This window comes from Octodon degus, unplaced genomic scaffold, assembly GCF_000260255.1.
Source record: "Octodon degus isolate 3935 unplaced genomic scaffold, OctDeg1.0 scaffold00044, whole genome shotgun sequence".
In the NCBI taxonomy this organism is placed as follows: Eukaryota; Metazoa; Chordata; class Mammalia; order Rodentia; family Octodontidae; genus Octodon; species Octodon degus.
The window spans coordinates 1653153-1672052 of NW_004524620.1; positions in this window are offsets into that span (position 1 = coordinate 1653153).

Below are 18900 nucleotides of genomic sequence, written 5' to 3' on the forward strand. Positions count from 1 at the left end.
TCTCTCTCTCTCTCTCTCTCTCTCTCTCTCTCTCTCTCTCTCTCTCTCTCTCTCTCTCTCTCTGTTGAAAAAGTGAGCAGAGTTTAGTCAGAAACAGAAAAATTTAGCACCTGGGGTAAGGTGGAAAGTTTTCTTGTTCAAAGTCTTTAGATAACCCTCCATCCCAGAGGAGCGATGTGCCAATAGGAAAAAGTTAGGAATATTCCCCAGGACAAAGGGCAGCCCCCAGGCCTTGTGTGTCTGTGAGGACAGCTGCCTTGTCCTTCAGATATTTTTCTAAACTTCCATCAGTGCTATCATAGTTCACTTATTATGTCAATGCCTGCAAGGAATGCCCAACTAAATTGGACCAGTATAGTGCTGGATGTGGCTGAGGGGATTTGTTAAAATCAGAAGACTTGCCCTAGAATAGGCTGTTGCCTGACTAAAATAAAAGGGAAATAAAGAAGGAAGGATCACTTCTGTTTCTTCAGAGGAGCTTAAGTCTCCACCTTCCCCGGGGATGTCTTGGACATTGTCTCCTGGAGTCCAGCGCACACTGTGGCCTCCTGCCTCAGGCACTTCAGTCTCCTGATACAGACTCACACAGGACACTGCAGTGAGCTCCAGGCCTTGGACTGGAGGCTTCAGATCTCAGCTCACAGACAGCCCTTCTGTGCTGTTCCACATCTGACTCTGTGGGTGGTCACTGTAAGCCACACTTGTAAATTCACATATATTTGAATCTCTCACATTGAATCTGTTTCTCTAGTAAGCACTGGCTTGAGAGGGTTACCTATCCATCCTTTCTTTTCCACATTACCGCCTTGACAGCATTGTTGGGGATCACATGTGAATGGTAGGAAGAAGAACAGGAGGATGATGACCAGCGGTCCTCTGAGGCTCGTGGCAGGAACAACACTAGGGTCCTTCTGGCTGCCAGGCGAATATTCCAGCGATCTTTCAGATCATTCATCTCAGCCCTCTGGACTTTGCCTTAAAACAATGGGCTGGCCCAGGGAGCATAAGTGCCAGCCTGGCAAACACAAGATCCCAAGTTCAATCCCCAGTACTGGAAAAAAGAAAAGCCAGGAAGAAAGCAATGGGCTGGACTTCCATGTTCCTGGTAGTAGACTGCTTTTCCTTCTTACCTTAGTTTATCTTGTTACACTTTACTTTTATTCTCTTACTATGAAACACGTTTGATAGATTGTCAGATTGGGAATGATTTACCAGCTATGTTTAATTAAGAGAACTGTATGTTGAGATGCTTTCAGTGCATCCCTGAGTGATGTGAGTACATTTGTCCTGGGTGCAATAATAATAATAATAATAATAATAATAATCCATGGTAGTGGGGGTTGGACTGTATTGTAAATCCCCTTTTGTGGTTACTGCTCAAATAACCACACTCACCAGACCCACCATCTCCTTGGCCACTGCATTTCTTACCAATGATACTTTATTTTTCAGTCTACTTGGAAATGGCTCACCTATTTAATTTGTTGGGATTCACATATAAATAAAAGAGCTCGGGGAAAATAAGTGAAGGAAAAACTTCAGAGCTTCTCTTTATTGAATGTCTAGCATAGACTGGGTCTCTAGCTAGCTGTTTTTTATGCATTATCATAATCCATGCTCGCATTCATTCCACCAGGTAAGCACTGCCGGCTCTGCGTAACCAAATAACGCAGGAGAGAGCTAGAACTTACAGGAGTCAAGTAACATACTCTAGGTTATCCAAAAGCACAGCTAGGATTTGACCCCAGGACTTGTGACTGCCAGTGCTTCTATCATAGTGACCCCTTGTCATACTCCTGCCCACAAGCTGTTCGTGCCCTTCTGATTCCGGCACTGACAGGCCTATGGTCACTCTACCAGTGCGAAGCTTGACGCCCCAGCATGTCTGCGGAAGCAGCGCATTCACACACCGACTGCCTTTGAAATACTCATAACCTTTGTTCACCATTTCTACGATACAAATGAAGCAGTTAGTCTGCAAAAGGCTTTGGAAACAAGTCACAATTAAAACTTCAAACAGCTGTATAAAACACCTTTGTCATTCTGTCTTTGTCTGTGTCTGTCTGTCTATCTATCGTCTCTCTCTCTCTCTCTCTCTCTCTCTCTCTCTCTCTCTCTCTCTCTCTCTCTCTCACACACACACACACACACACAGACAACACGAAGTGGCTGTCCTGGAATTGTATATCAACTTGTTTGACAGCAGGATTGAAGCCCACTATCTGTTCTCAGAAAACTCACTTACTGTTCATTATCAGAAAGATTACACACTGATTCTATATGCTTGGCTACCTGTAGGGTTTTTTGTTGTTGTTGTTGTTAACATTTTAAAATAACTTGTTACACAAACACATAACAGTATTGACAGAACACAAAGGAAAGGAGAGAAAATTGCCCTGCCACATTTTTTAAAAAAATCTATTTTCATTCCTCTCTTGCCTTCTAATCTTGGTCCATATATATAATTTTTCACAATGCTAAAACCTAGCCAAGGTATAATTGCATATTCTGTTTGTGTTTGATTTTCAATAAGCATCAGAGCAGGAGGTGTGCCTGTGATGTTTTTCTCTGCCTCTGCTTCAGCTTTGGAATGGCTGCTCCCACTTCCAGCTGAGGTCTGGGCAGCCCCCTGAGAGAGACAGACACTGTTTGGGGGAACAACGGTTGCTTCTCTTGCTCCGCGTTGTGTTATAATACATACGTGTTGAGATATATAGTTATAGTACCTTAATTATAGCAAATTATTTCATAATTTGAGGCCCCTGGGTTAACCTTATCCAGGGAAGAAAGTAGCAATGGGTCTGTCAAAGGGTTACTCAGCACCCAAAGTCTGGAGTAAGAATCAGAAGCTAAGTCTGGAAGAAGAGGTCTCAGTATGCGAGTGAGGCTGGAAGCCAAAGACGCACACTGCCGGGAGCGTGGCGTGTCTGTGAAGGAGAGGATCCAAGTAGAATCGAGGCAGAGAAAGTAGTCAAGTGATCTCGCAGCCTTGAGATCCAGGAAAATCCTCACTGGCCAGGTCAGCCACTCATTAAGTTTTGCTTTCCACAGAGCTTACTGCACACTTTTTTCTAATTAAAAAAAATCGATTATATATTTTTAAAATTTAGAACTGTAAAGACCAGTATAATAGAATAACTTCCATGTGTTCTCCGGGCAGCCTGATCAAAGGTTAAAATGTTGCCATATTGACTTCAGGTATTTTTAAGTGCTGAAGCATTACAGAGAGAATTGAATGCACCTGTTTGGTGTCTTCTCTGTCCCATTTTCAGTACCTTACACAGAACACCCGCCCTCCTGAAGTTGCTATTTTTTTCTATCCGTACTTTTAGAACACAGCATGAATCTACCTAAAAATATGCTAGTTTACAAATTTCATACTATATGTAAGTAATAAGTATATGTGTTATCTGTGACCTCCTGAAACTTTGTTGCTCCACACTATATTTTGCATTTGACCATGAAGTTATGTTTTATTCATTGTGTAATATTCCATTGTACAAGTACACCAGTCTACTTATTTTCCTTTAGATGGACAGTTAGGTTGTTTTTAGCTTTTTGATGTATTTCAAATTATGTAAGTAACATTCTTATGTATTTGTGGACTTGCTACTTCTATGAACATTGATGAGTTGGAGCAATTATTTGATAATGTCAAGCTACTCCTTAGTGTTTGCGTTTCTCCATGTTTTCATCAATTTTTGGCACTGGAACATTTTTTAATCTTTTCTGCTATGGTTGAAATGAAATGGTATCTCATTTTCTTTTCTTTTCTTTTTAATGTATTTGGTACAGGGTCTCACTTCGCAGCTCGCACTCATAGTGATCCTTCTGTTTTCAGCCTCCCCAGCACTGGGAGTACAGGCGTGCACCACCACACCGGGACGCAGTGGCCTTCTCAGTGCATCTGGGGGTGGGACTGGCGCACATCAGGTAGTGCCGGGGATTGAACCGTGGTCCCTGCGCTTGCCTAAGCAGACGCTTAATTCGCTGAGCTATATCCCTGGCTCAGTGCTGTATCATTTTCAATCATCAGTCTGTGTTCATTTCAGCAGCAAGTATACTGGTGCTTTCCCTTTTATGGAGGTTATGAATTAAAAAAAAAAAAAAAACTTAATCATCCACTCTGATTTCTTCTCCGAAGAATCTATCTGTTTCTTTTGCCTTTTCTTCTACTAGATTGTTTGACTTTTTCATAATGATTAATTGTTCTTAAAAATAAGTATTACTCTTCGGCCAGCAGAGGTGGCACACCCCTGTAATCACAGCACTTGGGAGGCCGAGGCAGGAGGGCTGTCCTCAGTTCCAAGCCTGCCTTAAACTACACAGCAAAACCCTGAGTAGAAAAAAATTTTTAAAAATAAAATAAAATACATATTAACCTTTGTCATTGTAAGACTTTTAGGCATATAATTTTTTCCTGCTGTCTGAGAAAGATTGAAGTTCTAATTAGAAGTTCTAATATCAACTTTAGCAACCTTTTAAAAATGGAATAATTATCTTTTAATAGCTTAATGTTTTCAGCCCTAAGAAAAAAATGTTTGCAGATATATTTTTAAAGTTTAAAGCATTTGTTTTTTACACATAGGTATTTAACTTAGCCGGAATTCAATTTTATGTATAATGTGAAGTAGAAATTTGATCTTATCCTATTTTCTCCCATATACATGTTGGGAGTCAAATTAATGTATTTATAATATGCTAAATCCAAAGCATATTTGACAATGCAAAACATTTCTTTTAGTGTCATTTCAGTAAATAGCATTCCACGAGGACTTTGAAGAAATTTTGTCACGCTTAAATCATCTTATAAATGAGGAGACCCCTTATAGGTCCCAAAATGTCAACTGACTTTGTGGTGACCATCTTATTATATCTTTCCCCTAAGGCACTAGCTTCACAAAAGCAGCGTGAATCAATTCCAGATTCGCCATTTAGCAGGTAGATTATCAATTAGAATAGTTCTTATTTCTGCTGAATCATTATGTAAAATATTGGGAAAATTATTACTAAAACGCTGATTTTTCTAAAACTTAAGTTCCCAATAATTATGAGAAGACACTTTATAATTTTAATATGGTTTGGGAATGAAGAAATTAACTATCATCATTCCTTCCTAGAAGAAATTCTAATGTTGGAGTGGGAAGAATAGCCTCCGCAGTGATATTTGTGTTATCAGTCACTATAATGCCATCATTTCTAGGAGAAATGTGTCAGATCTTGGATATGTGGAGACTGAAAACGTACTAATTACAGATCGCAGCTTTTTTTTTTTTTTTTTTTTTTGGTGGAACCAGGGATTGAACTCAGGCCCTTGTGCTTGTCAGGGAAGTGCTTATTCCACTGAGCCATCTCCCTGGTCCCCAGATCATAGCTTTTAATGAAACAAAAATCATACATGAAAGCCCATCAACTGAGGAATGGATAAGGAAGATGTAGTCTTTTTGTACAATGGAGTATTATTCAGCTATAAAACAGGATAAATTTGAGACTTTTGTCAGTAAATGGATATAACTAGAATACATACTCTTAAATGAAATAAATCAGACCCACATGTGCAAACATCACATTGTCTCCTTAGTGTGAGATCTGAAAGAGAAAAATGGAATCTGAAGGTACAATAGCACTGAAAAAGGGAAAGAACTTATCCCAAAGGAAAGAGTTACTGAGTTGAGGAGAAGGACAGGAGAGGGAGTGGAGGAAAGAGACGTATCCATGTATGTAAGCAGGATGGTTTGGACAACTATACTGTGCATTTGTGCTGGTCTATGGAAAGAAACAGATAATGGTTTAATTTGCTTTGTCTTCTTTTTTCAATTATTTGTACTTTTTCTCTTCTTAATTTTTTATATATTTCTTTCTTCTTCCAATTTTACATGCATATGTCTGGTAATATGGATAACTGGTTGGAAGACAACTCTGTATTACAAAAAATATTGTGAAATTCACATTATTTTTTTAAGTGAAAAACTGTATCACTTGTAATTTTTTCTATTTTAATTCTAATTTTTACTCTTTTTAAAAAATAAATAAGGTTTATGATAGCAGACATGAAACACTAAAAATAAAAATAGGGTGTACAGTAATAATAACAAAGTCTTCCAATCCTATCAAGAAACACTGTTATGTGTATATAAAGGTAGCTATCAAATTAATATTTAATTATCTATGTAGTGCTAATAAAACATACAAGAGTCATATATAATACATGATTTGATCAAGGCTCTGCATATCATTTATTCAGAGAACACAGTTAGAAATACATTCAATAGGAATTACGATAAATAAGAAAATGAGTATTTTTGTATCAATAATTCCCTATTACTAGTACTTCTGGAGAAACTCCATGTAGGAATAATGTCACATTTTATCACTTTGTGTCTTTCAGGTCACCTGCTATCTACTTCCAAACATTTTATATCAAATAACAATATCATTACACATCAACATCTACAACAGTCTTGTATATTTTTATTTGAAAAATCTCCAAGACAATTAAAATTATTCCTCTATGAGGAACACAACTCAAAAACTCCCACCATGGACATCATAAAACCCATTCCAGGAACATCAAGGCAGGCAGTGATAGATATTATTATATATAATAGATAGATAGATAGATAGATAGATAGATATAGATAGATAGACAGACAGACACAAGTAATATATTTCAGTGAGGACTCTGGGATGTTTGTGGAAAAGAGCCTTCACTCATCCCACCTCGGGAATTAGTCCAATTAGTCAACTACAGCCACTGAAGCAAAACCACTCCCAAAAAGCAGACATGTTCTTCCTGTGCACATTTATATATCAAAGTCTACTGCTGGCAAAACAAAACTCATGTAATCTGATAAATTCAGATGAACTCAGAGGCCCATGAAGGAAATATCTGAAGCTGAAACCGACCTGAAGAAGGCAGCACCTTTAAACCCGATGCAGGAGAGCTTTTCTGAGTTCTCTTTTCTGTATTCCCCTAGTTCTGAGCATTTAACCTATTTATTGTCCTTGGCTTCCTTGTGAGCAGCTAAGTGAGGTGCCTTACCTTTCTACCTTTGGCAGCTGTGCTATGCGAAATTATGCAGGGAAATGTACACATGCCTTGGAGGGTACCCATGTGCCCCTCCACCTGTGACTTGTGGCTACCCAATGGAAACATTTGTATGCGGGGCTGTTTCTGAATAATACCAAATGAACTTAAAAAGAAGGTAAACATAGGTAACAGATAATTTCAGCGGCACATACACTCTGAAGATTCATCTGTTCCAGAGCGGTGATAGATGGAAATATCAAGTGGAACAGGACACTGTGGGGTTATTGGTTTCCCGCCATTGCTTTTCTTCACAGTTTTGAATATTTTAAAATATAGAATTGCAGGAAAATGAGAAGAGTCCAAATAACATAGTCCTAGAAGTAAATTAAAATTTTATTTATATTTTTAGTGTTTTTTTTTAAGAAATGAAGTGCTATAGATGCAGTGAAGGTCAGTTTTACTGGCTTTCACTCATTCCCATCTCTCAGTCAACAATAATTTTCTGTTCACCTTCCCCCTCATTTTTCTCTTCCTCCTGCATCTTCTAACATCCTGGGGTCTTAGGGTGGTGGAGTTTCTCTAGTGCAGTAACAATGAAAGACATTCTGTGAGCGAACCACGGAAGGGAGGAAATTTATGAAAAGAATGGGTGCAGGTGTAAGATTTGAAGGCACCTGAGAGGGAAGCAAGGCTCTTCACTGTTAAAGCAGGCTTTCTTTTGCTCCCTTTCATGCGTCTCCATTTTATATATTATTCCCTGAGGCTGTAAGCCGTGTGTGTGCTTCTTTAAATAAATCTCACAAGATAAAAGCCAAGTGCATCAAAATCACCAGGCATTGATGCCTGTCTGTAAAATATAATCAAACACTAATCATGGAGTATAGATTTGCTTTCTCCCCCAAGGCAAGACGTGCTCTGGCACCTGTGGAGGTGAGCCCCAGCATGAATGATCTGTTTTTGACAGTCCTTTCATACATGAAAGCTCATTGACGCATCACCTAGGCCCACAATTTAACAAATCCAACTGACATTTACATTGGCTGTGGAATTATATGCCAAGAAGCTCCGAAAGCACTTCTTCAGCTACATCCAAAGTCTGGGGCTGCCCTGCAAAGCCAAACTCCATTGTCCAGTAGAGGATTATATGCTGGCCACATGCAAGTACGTGAGTTAAAACTCAGCAAAATTAAAAATCCAGTTCCTCAGTCATGAAACTTACACTAAAATGTTCTCTAGTCATGGATGATACTGTTTATAATATCAGACACTATACAGGTAAAGAAGATTCCCACCGCTGCTGAAAGTTCTGCTGGTCTTTTCTGGTCTGGTCTGAAATTGCTGGTGACATTATTCACTTTGTACTTGAATAGGATTCTTTTGTGTGCCTAGCTCTTCTTGGAGCCTGGTGAATTAAGATGAAAACTATCTTCGGACACTTTAGATGGAGCCTATTTCTTCCGCACCACAAAGAACTTAGCAGAAAATGTATGTGAAGGCAAGGAGATCTGGGCCACCCTTGAGCCCCAGGGTTATAGGCTTTTGTCTGTATGTTTTTATATTTTGCTATTAAATATATCTCTTCCCTTATTCTCTCACTAAACTAGAAAGTAAATGTAAAGAACTGCCTCAAATTTGACACATAGTAGGTACTCAACAATCAGTGACATCTATGTTTCTAGGGAGGATCCAGAACATATACCAGTTGTAGGAATGCAGAAATTTTAAAGAATTATTAATAAGATATAAAGTTGTTAACAAGATGCCTAATATAGGGATAAGAATGACAGAAAACAGTTTCCATTTCTGGGACTGAAGGGATGTGATAGAGGCTGGGATTCACTCTTAGCAACTCAAAGGCAAGTTGCTGAACCCCAGGCTTCTGAGGAAAAGACTGCTCTGTTCAGACTGCATCCCTTGCAAGGATTGGAAAACCTACAAATTGAACTCAGCTGCTAGTATGGGAAGCAATTGTTTGAGGCAAGGTGAAGGGACCTAGCTGGGGTGATGTGAAGGACGCTGTGATGGAAGGACAGATCATAGAGAATAGGAGGAAGGAAAATGACCTTTCTAGACTCTTCCAGCTCTGTAGGCTCCATTCCATGTCCTCTAGTAGCAGAGTCATGAAGAAGTAAGTGGCAAAGCTAAATAATGTGTTCAAAGACTAGGGTCCCCTTCTGCACAAAGTTGGATTTCAAACTGGGACAGTAGCTCCCTGAATAAGAATGTGTCTTCCCTTTTTTTCATACATTCATCTCCATTTGTTGTTATTTCCTTATTTCTGGCTTATCTTAATAATTATAATCAATGGTTACAACCTAATTATCACAGACCAATCTTAAAAATGCAGCTATGGTTTTATGTACTATATTTGAATTATCATCAAAACAATAAAATACTTAGTCTTAAATTTAACTAACGAAGTGTCAAAGTTTTACAAGGAAAAACAACAAAACAATGTTGAAAGGAACTGAAGGTCTAGTAAATGACATCCCACATGGGCCGGTGAGATAGCTCAGTGTGCTAAAGTGCCTGCTTAGGCAAGCTTAGGCAAGTGCTCAGGGACTGCGGTTTGATCCCCGGCACCACATACCATGACAGCCCGGCCTCCAGTGTGGGCTAAGCCAGCCACAAAGAAAAACAAAAAGACATCCCATGTGTATGCATTATAAAAGCCATTTTTAAGGTAGCAATCCTACCAAAATGATGTATCAATTCAATGATGTTCTCATTAAAATTTCAACAAACATTTTTCCTCTTTTCAGAAATGGACAAGTTAGTCCTAAAATTCATATGGAATTGCAGAAGACCCCACATAGTCAAAATAATCTTGAAAGCAAAATAGAAAGATTCATACACCCTCTGATTTTAACCTTTACTATAAGTCACTTGACTGGTGTTCATAAAACAGACCAAGGTTTCTTACATCTTACTGTGTAGCTGTATAAAGATGGATGGTAAAGGAAGCAGCAGCAAATGGAGTAGAAAGAGGCGAGTGGTACCCATGGTGTCCAGTGCTGTCTCAACCTCAAGCACCAGTCATTATATCATGGTAGAGAAGGAGATGTTTTTGTTTACGAAGATACTTTGACCAGCCAATTGGAGGTAGAAGAAGAGAGATGTTTTGAGGGTTGAGATTGGAAGAAAACAAATAAAACAAACAAACAAAAAGCTAAATTATTCATTAAAGAAATGGAGGAGACAGATAGAAAACAGATCACAGAGGTGCAGCATGGGAAGGACAGGAAGGAAGGAAGGAAGGAAGGAAGGAAGGAAGGAAGGAAGGAAGGAAGGAAGGAAGGAAGGAAAGAAGGAAAGAAGGAAAGAAGGAAAGAAGGAAAGAAGGAAAGAAGGAAAGAAGGAAGGAAAGAAGGAAGGAACTGAGAACCATGGAACAAATTTGAAGGCCATCTTGGCTGAAAGAACAAAAAGACTTAAACATATTTTATGAATGTACGACATGCAATTTTAAATGTCTACACATCTGTATGAGCAGCCGGGGAGATGGCTCAGTGGAATAAGCGCTTCCCTGGCAAGCACAAGGGCCTGAGTTCAATCCCCGGTTCCACCAAAAAAATAAATAAATAAATAAAATAAATAAAAAATAAAAAATAAATAAAATACAGAAAACAAATGGAAAAAAAATGGTACATCTGTATGAGCAAATCCCAATGCTGATGCTGTACTCTTTGCTAGTGATCTTTCCTGGGTGGTAGGTTTCTGTTTTATCTTGCAAGTTTTGTTATTTGCTTTCAGTTTTGGTGAAAATTAAAGAACCTGACATGGGCCAGTAACAAAGAAATTTGAGAGAGTGTCTTTGTGATCTTTGACTTTTGCTAAAGTCTCATGTGAAAGATAGGGAATGAAGCAAGAAAAGTGGAAAGTATGTGCAGTATGTTGGGAAGCTCTGTGTGGCTTACAGTAGATCTTCCTCTGAAGTAGAAATCAATCCAGATAGAGACCAAACTGATAAGGAACCATTTCAATTGCTGCATCACGTGTGCTGTCTGAGCGCCTGTGTGCCTCCTGGCATGCCCTGCACACTCATGGAAGTGTGTCCATGCAGAGAGCGCTTTTGTAAATGAAAATAATACCTCTCATTTATTGAGTATTAATACAACATGTAACTCTTGCCACAACTCAATTATGAAAAAATATATATGTATAATATATAAAATAAGACAAATAGGGCTGGGGATTTAGCTCAGTGGCACAGCATCTGCCTGGCAAGCATGAAGTCCTGAGTTCGATTCCTGGTACCAAAAAAAAATTAGATGCATATACATAGATACATACACAGCAGGAAGTAGATTTAAAGTAATCCAACTATGTGTGAAATCAAAGAGACATTTGCATCATAATATCTGCCTGACGATGATGTCTGTCTCTTGCAGTCACCTGCAGGAGCTACAACTAGCACTAGATGACCACATGTCCTCCTGTTAAACCCCGACTGATATACAGATAATATTCCATTGTCTTTACAAATCCTTTTCTCCATCCACTGGAGCATATTACTTAAAAATGACAATAACAACCTCCAACATTTTGTGAAACTTTGCAAGAGTAAGAAAAAATGGAGCTTTTCCCATCTTGCATTAACTGCTTTAGAGAGGATTGGCCCTGATCAGTGCCCTGTGCTTAGCCCTGCAGTCCATTTTCTGTAACAAGCTTGGGGGTTGTCTATGCTATGACCTTGGAAGAGTTCTCCCTCCTACCTGGGAGTTTTCCTCTTCCAGGTGACCATATGGTGGCTACTTGTTGAGCATGCTTCTGTCCATCCTCTGCTGGAGGCCATTATAGCAGCACTCTTGTGAGAGGACAGCATGAAGGTCTTCTGTATCCTCTTCCCTTTGTGAGCACTTTGGTTATACCATATGATACGTAGGGTTGTGGCTAGGCATTATATGGTATATTGAATCTACACATAGTATATGAGAACATAATTCAATATGCATAGTGTGTGTGTGTGTGTGTGTGTGTGTGTGTGTGTGTAGTGAAAGGGTGTTGACTCAAGGTTTTTATGAGTTTATTTGTATCTAAAATAAATAAAATCCACCCTCCATCTCTCATTCCATAGTTCTGCATCAGAAGGGGAATACTAAAAGAGCAAAACTGAGGGAAAAAAAGAAAGACAAATTTTAGATATCAAGAAAGACCTGAAGCTGGCATACCTCTAAAGATCTGTGACTGTACTCACTCAGCACACATGAATTAGGCTGATGTATTCATAGCACATTTTTGTGGGATTGGGGACATAGCTTGGTGGCATAAGTGCTTGCCTGGCAAGTGCAAGGTCCCAAGTTCAACCCCTGATACTGCATGCCATGCCAGCCTTGGAACCCCAGGTACACTGCACTGGTCCAGGAACCAGGTGTGGTGGTGCAATTCTATAGTCTCAGTGCTGGAGAGGCTGAGGAAGGAGGATCACTATGAGTCTGAGCTGGGTAGTGAGTCCCTGTATTCTAGTGTGTGGCAAGCACTTTGTATATGCTGCTTCTAATCATCCAAACAATTTTGAGAATAAGCTGTCATTAATATTATTTTACAATCAAAGAAACTGAGGTTCAAGTAATGCAACTTATTTAAGCTGGCACACTTAGAAAGAGCCAGGACAAGATTCAAGCTGCTCTCTGCATGGCTTCAGATGTGACATTTTTCTCCATGCCAGACACTGTGCAGTGACCCACAGAGACGAGCACACCTCAAAGTGCACACAGCCAGGGAGGGGAGATCATCAACACTTGCTTACACTTGAGCAGGGTAAGCACTGTGCAAGAGAGACCAGGCAGGCTCCAGATGCCTGAGAAAGCAGATGAGTCTGAGGCTGATGGCAGGGCTGAGGTCACAAGACTAAGAGGAGCAAGGCTAAAAGCTTTTGCAGAGAAAGGAAGCAAGAACTTCCTTTGCTTTATTGTTTGTGTTTTGCTTTGCATAGCTTGAGAGAAGACAGCTAGAGAAGTCACAGCATTTGCCTTCGCACATTGCCTGTCTCCAAAGAGATGACCCGAACTACCAAAAGTGGTGAATTGGAAATACTGAACTGAATTTCTTTCGTACTCTTAACCATTATGGTTTTGTTTTTTAATGTAACTCTGTCCTTGAAGTTTTGCTAAATGCAATCTGCAGCACAAAGGATAAGTTAATATGGGTCTCCAAAAGCCTAACACACAGGTGGAGTCAGAGAGCATTTCAAGCAAGGACTGTTTCCCTTTGGCCATTTCCAAAGGTGAAGAATGTTCTAGTGAGGCAGCATGACCAGAGCCAAGGGCTGAGGTGTTAAAGTGAAGGGCAACCAATCCATCATCATCTCCTTCACATCTGAGTCTAGTTAGTAGTCAGCATGCTGCGAGCTACAGACTGCCACTTGGTCAGCTGGAAGGGATGTGTTAAAACTCTAAGACATGTGCTTAACCAGAGATGTGAGTTTTCCTTACTTGAGGCTTTCACTTGAGAGGTAATTCTGAGCTAAGGGAAAGCTCAAGATGAAGACCCAGCCATCTCTGACATTACTTTTCTTGACAATATCTCAGATAGTGATGCAATAAATCATTTACCCTCTTTGTGCCTTTCTATATAATAGGAAATAATTATTCCTGTCCTTTAAATACTAGTTAAAATGCTAGTGCATATATTGAATATATGTATATCAAATAGAGAATGAATATGTATATACATTCAAAACCAAGTACCAGTACTTGATAAGTACTGTTCTAAACTTTATGCTTAGATAATTTCAGTGAATCTTCACAAGTCCTTGATGAGAATATTTTTATCAATGTATATGATTTGCCATGAGGGAATTGAAGGATAGCGTGTGGAGGCATTTGGCCATCTACCACCATGAAAATGAGTGGTTGAGTCAAGACCACCGTAACTGTATTCTTAGCTTATATTCACAGTATTAATGATCAAGATTGTGCATAAAAGACCATCACTAGTGATTGTAAAATATCCCTCTTTGTATCTCCTGAGACATCTTGTAGAATATTGGCACCTAGTAGGAACTCAGCAAATTTTATTTTATGACTCATGAAAATGCATAAAAGAGTAGCGAGGCAGGCAAATTAGTGTCACTCTTATCTGCTTATTAATAGTAAAAAGAAATCAGCCTCCCTATCAAATAAAGCAAATTATATATCATGATATGTAGACCCACAGAATACTGGTTAATGCTGTTCTATTATTTTTCCCTAAATGAGGAAAGAAAAAGCACAAAAAGCATCTACATGAAAAGTCAATGTTAGTATCAAGCTCTAAGATATTAATGTATTTACAATAGAATAGTCCCAGTGTGCTTTCATGTTTTAAAATGTGATCAGTCTGGATTAATTAGAACAATGAACCTTGGGTCCACGTAGCATGATTATAATATAACATCTTACTACACTTCATGATTGATATGAATTAACTACGTAGGAGTTTCACATAGTGCCATTCTGAAGATCTTACTATTTGTTAAAGCCTAGTTTTATATCTATAAATGAGCTTCAAACTCATACCATGGTATCAGATTTCAGAAATAATTTGTAAACTAAATTTCATGTGTATTTCAAAGAAAAGAGTTAACCAAAATATATGGTAGTTGGTGACATGTATGTTCAAGTATGTATTCATAAGTAATAGGAGTTAAGTAAAAGAAATCACACTGAATATTGTTTTAAGAATCTCAAAGCTATTTTCTGGAACCAACATATGCATTTCAATAGGCAAAAGGGATAAAAAGGCAGAAGCATAAAAAACTGATAGTATCACTCTTAACAAATTTTACTAATTGTTAGAAGAAGAAAGAAAAATTCTTCAATAGGTATTATTGAAAATTCAGTAGAGGGCCAGCCACATAGCTCAGCAGATTGAAGTGACTGCTTAGGCAGACACAGTGGCTGGGGTTTGATCCCCAGCATGCCATGCTGGCCCTGTCCCCAGGGCGTGCTGAGACAGAGATTGAGACTAGGCATGGTGGCCCATGCCTGTAATCCCAGTGCTTGGGAGGCTGAACACAGGCAGATCCCTACAAGTCCCATCTACATAGTGAGAACCTGTAGGCCTTGTAGGGACCCAGTACTAAAAAAGAAAAAAAGAAAAAAAAAAGAATTTTGAATTCTAAGGTTAAATTCATTCATTGCCAACTTTGGACTCATTCTGTCCCTTACTTAACGTCCTTTTTTGAGTGTAGGAATAAAAGTTCACCATCATCCTATGGTAAGAAATACTACAATTTTCTACCACATCAGCTCTGGTGTCACATCCCTTCCACATGATCAATTATATTATTCATGTATAATAACTTTGCTTCTGAGAGTTAGCCAATCAGTTGCAGCTTCTGGGAGTGAGCCAATCAGATAGTCGCAGCTTCTGGGAGTTAGCCAATCAAAGACAGCCCCAGATTCTGGCAATCAGCCAGTCAGCAAGGGGCACACTCAGTAATCATGCCTCCAAGATAAAGGTCATGAGCCTCTGTGGTCACTCTTCTGGAAGCTCACCAATTTGAAGTCCCAGCTTCCAAACAATTCATACAGTATCCGATGAAAATTTTGCTCTGAGAAACTGTTCTATAAATACGACTTTAGGTTCCTTAGCAAATATCAGATTCATTTGTGTATGATATTGTAGTGGGGACCTTCATTCATTTATGGGGAGAGAATGACTTGTGATAAGGGGGTTCCCACTCTCTACAACTGGTCCTAGCTTGAGACTTACCTCAATATTGAGCTACTCCTACAACAGACCATGTGCATGTTAATTTCCTATTACTCTCCAGTGCTTCTCTGTTTCTAAAATGAAGGGATATATTATACTGGTGCTTTGTGAGAGTTTCGCTGGCTCATAAACTTAAAATATATTTAGCATGCATATAAAAGTGTTAAACACATCTCATCAGTGACTGCAAGATATATTGCTGAAATCAAAGCAATAAACATTGATATGGTCTGAATATTTGTAGCCACCAAATATTCCCATATTTATTTTAATCTCCAGTGTGGCGGTATCAGAAGATGCGACTTTTGAGAGATGCCGAGGCTCGGAGGCTGTGCCTTCAGGCGGGGATCAGTGTCCGTGAGGAGGCATCGCTGAGTGCTAGGTAGGTGTTGTGTTCTTAGGCACCACCTGTGAACCAGAGAAAGTGAACCCACACAAACACTAAGTCTGCTGATTCTTTGCTCTTATTTTTTTATTTATTTTTGGTTGAACCGGGGATTGAACTCAGACCCTTGCACTTGCCAGGGAAGTGCTTATTCTACTGAGCCATCTCCCTGGCCCTGCTTTGCTCTTTGACTTCCCATTCTCCAGGACTATAAGAAGTAATTTTTTTTTTTTTTTGAACCGGGGATTGAACTCAGGCCCTTGTGCTTGCCAGGGAAGCGCTTATTCCACTAAGCTATCTCCCCAGCCCTATAAGAAGTAATTTTATGTTACTTATAAGCCACCGTAAATGGCATTTTCTTTTTGCTGCTAGCACATGGAAAATACTCAAGAACGTTTGTCAGTGGAACTGGTAAAATTCTAGATAAACCTCCAAATTGAAAATGACCACCACAGCAAGCATCACTGCAGTGGCTAGACAGTTGGCCACAGGAGATAAGGATAAATACCCAGCTCAGTCTGATGCCTTTCAAGAAGACTTTCTTAAGCCTAAATGCTAGAATTACCTCCTTTTTATTCCCAAATGGAAACCCTTGGTCACTTTCATTTCTTATTCATTTGAAATTTGAACATATTAACTTTTCAACTGACTGAAAAAAGTCACAGTTCCTTGGCATTTCGATCACCAACCAATTTCACATACATTAATCATTTCATTGTTTAAGCAGTGTGCAGGAGAATGTCCTCCTGTTCTTTGGGGAATAATCTAAGGATCGTGGGTGCTGACTTTCTTACAAGGAACAAACATTAAGCAGTTTTTCTAAATGAGGCTCAGGTGTCCAGACCTTTCCCAGGAAGGCCACTGGCCTTTAGGTCTTTCACTTTGTGGTGGGTGCTTAAGTATTCGCTATAACCAAACCCTTGACCTGCTTTGTGACTTCTATGTATTAATTATTCTGATTGTATGTAAAAAATAGTATTAAAATTTTTGATTGTGTATGGCAACCATAAATGAAAGGAAAAGGTTTGCATTTGGGGAAATTATTTCAAGTAATGGAACCAGTACTTTAATTTTTTATATAGATTGTACTTTCCATCTATTCCTATGTTGCTTGAGATTTAAGAATCAGTGAATTTTATCAGATACCACTGGCATGTATATTAGTCTGTCTTATGCCAATATAATTGAATACTCTGATGGAGTCCTTGATAAGAAGTAATAGGAGTTTGTTTGATTCCGAGCTCTGGAGGCCCGGATATTCATGCGCACAGGCTGGCCTGGGCCTTTGTCTGCCCCCTCATGCGGGGAAGGGCAAATGCGCATGTGTGACACAGAGGCCAGGGAGTAGCTAAACTTACTTTTATCACAAGTCTAGTCTTTTTGTTTATTATTAATTTTATTGAGGAAAATGTGACAGCAATGTGACAGCTTCAAAACAGGTTGGTGGGAGAGTTACAACAATTAATACATTGCATATTGTTGTCTTTGTTGTTTGTAGTACAGACCTTTTTTCTTATTGAATTAAGAGAAAGTAGCTGTATATCTATCCTAACTATTTTGTATATACAGATACAAAATAGTCCTTCATTTATAGCACCTCTTTTTGCTCCATTTTGTCAGAGATGGGTATTCTACTGGCATCCAAATATTGTAGGTGCATGGATTCAGCAAAATATTTCAGTATAGTCCAGTACTCCACAATAGTCGTGGGCTATCCACAGGACTAGCAATGCCCATGTCTAGTCTTACAAGGACTGACTCCCCCTCCGAATGACAGAGGTCTACTTGTGAAGGCAAAGCCCTCAGGGTCCACACCCCCCCACTGGGCCCCACCTCCTAGCAATGGCAATAAAATCTCAACCTGAATGTTGGGAGAGGACAGTGAAGCTATTGCACTGGGTTTATGTTTCTTTAATTTGAAGAAATTAAACTAGTAGATGTCTTGATCTATAGCCATGACTAAAATCCAAGGACAACCATTGATAGCATACCTTTTGCCACCACTTATGTTCTATTTATATTGATTTTTCATTGCATTTCTACTGTGTTTCTATTAACAGGTATATATTTCAGCTTTGATTGTTTTACCCTAACATTTTCTTTTTAAAATAATAATAATAATAATAATATTATTATTATTTTATGTATTTGGCACAGGGTCTCTCTATACAGCTCAGACTCACAGTGATCCTCCTGTTTGCAGCCTCCCTGGTGCTGGGATTACAGGCGTGTACCACAGTGCCTGGACTTGGTGGTCCAATAAGCAAGACCTTGAGCATATTCTCTCTTGCCCATTAGCTTCCCCGTAACCACATCTGTGCTCCATGTGACACTTCTGCAATGCTTTTATTTTACTCTCTGATCTCCCATCTAAACTCATTTCTTCCATAATTTTGTACTTTTTTCGAGCAATTATTAGGAGTCTTCTTGCAGTAGTCCTACTTTAAGAATTCTTGTCCTTTCCTTAATATACATATTTTTGATCATTATTCAAATCTTTTTAGAATTACAAATACACTCACAAGTTCTCTGCTTACCAGTTTTTACCTCATCTTCTACTCTAACATAAAGTTCACTGGATTTCTATATTCTATGGTGTGCTTTATTAAGTATTTCTTCAGATGGGGTATATACTGAAGCAATTTCTGCAATTAATGTTCTCAAAAACTGCCAGGGAAGGGGCCGGCCAAATAGCTCAGCAGATTACAGCACCTGCAGGCAGGCGCAGGGGCCTGGGGTTCAATCCCCGAGCCTACCGTGCTGGCCCTGCCCCCAGAGGTGCTGAGAC